Raw genomic sequence first — 1384 nt, 5'->3', positions numbered from 1 at the left:
GATTTTTTTTTTTTTGGCACATTGACAACTTGACCATTTGCGCCGATGTAGTAATTTTAAAGTTTGTATTCAGTTAAATAAGTTGTAAATCGCTTACTAATTCAGTTATAATATCTCTTTCACTGATTTTGTTATTTCAGTGTTTGTAAATGAACATTACAACTTGAAAAGGGAGCTCTAGCTTGAATTAAATGAATTATCTTGGATAGCAAAAGTACTTTGTGCCCCTGCAAAAAGCTTAAGTAAAAGTCAAACATTATTTGGTTTAGGATTTTTTTAGCCAAACCTACAAACATGTGGACTGTACAGACATTCCAAACAAAACTACTCCGACAGATAGCTGACACTTTTTTCTACGTGTCTAACCTCACTCTTCACAACGACCTTAACGTTCCCTTCGTACACCAACTCGCCAAGACTAAATATCAAAAATTCCATACTGCTCTCTCTACTTGCTCTAATCCTCTTGTACTGTCTCTCACATCCTCTAACATTCCCAACAATCATCCTCGAATCCTGAGTGGCCCCACGAGTTCCTTGCAGTGTAACCTTACATTATTATTCCCTAGAGTGCTACCGCTGGATAGTTTCTCCCCTCCTGCTCTTCACCGAACCAGTTCTTCATATTTACCTCCTATTTACTCATTGTATACATGTATACAGATTGTAAATTACTGAATGAATAATAAAAAAAAAGTTTTTTTTTAAATTGAAAAGAAAAAAGAGTCGTAATCGGTTTGTACTTACATATTTTATGAATATCTACATATATTTAATTAAAACTAATTTAATTTTTTTAAATTACATTCCACTATATTTTCATCTTTGATTAAAATTATAAATAAAAGAAAGTTCATCAGCAGCATTTTATATGTATAAAAATGTTTAACAATTTCTATTTTAATTTGCATAAAGATAGCTTCATCGGGTATACTTAGAAATTAACATGACATTCTTAAAATTTAACTGCTTATCCTTCGCCTACTTTGTAAACAAATCATTATAACAGACGAGGAAACTACTGAAATGAAGAAAATTTGGTCGCTGACATTTTTGGCTTTTGTTTAACACGAAATTAGTTATTTGTTTTTGTCGTCAAAAAAAAGTTATGGTATTATTATTGATTTATAGATAAATGGTTTAAATTTAAAACCATTAAAAACATTGAGAGAAATGGCGTAAGATGTGCTAAAACATTACTTTAAGCACCTACAGGTTTATATGGAATCCTGATGTTGGTCAGATGTATTATATTTATTATTGTTAATATTTGTATTTCTGAGGAAACTCGTTTTCACTTTTTAAATTGCCTTAAATAGTTTATAAAAAAAAGGGAATGAGGAGTGCAAAATGATCAGAATTAAAACGTGTTAAAATAGTTAAA

This window comes from Rhodnius prolixus, unplaced genomic scaffold, assembly GCF_049639745.1.
Source record: "Rhodnius prolixus isolate KJV_2025 unplaced genomic scaffold, Rpr scaffold_2, whole genome shotgun sequence".
Lineage (NCBI taxonomy): Eukaryota > Metazoa > Arthropoda > Insecta > Hemiptera > Reduviidae > Rhodnius > Rhodnius prolixus.
The sequence above is the reverse complement of the archived record's forward strand: the minus strand, read 5'-3'. Positions refer to the sequence as shown.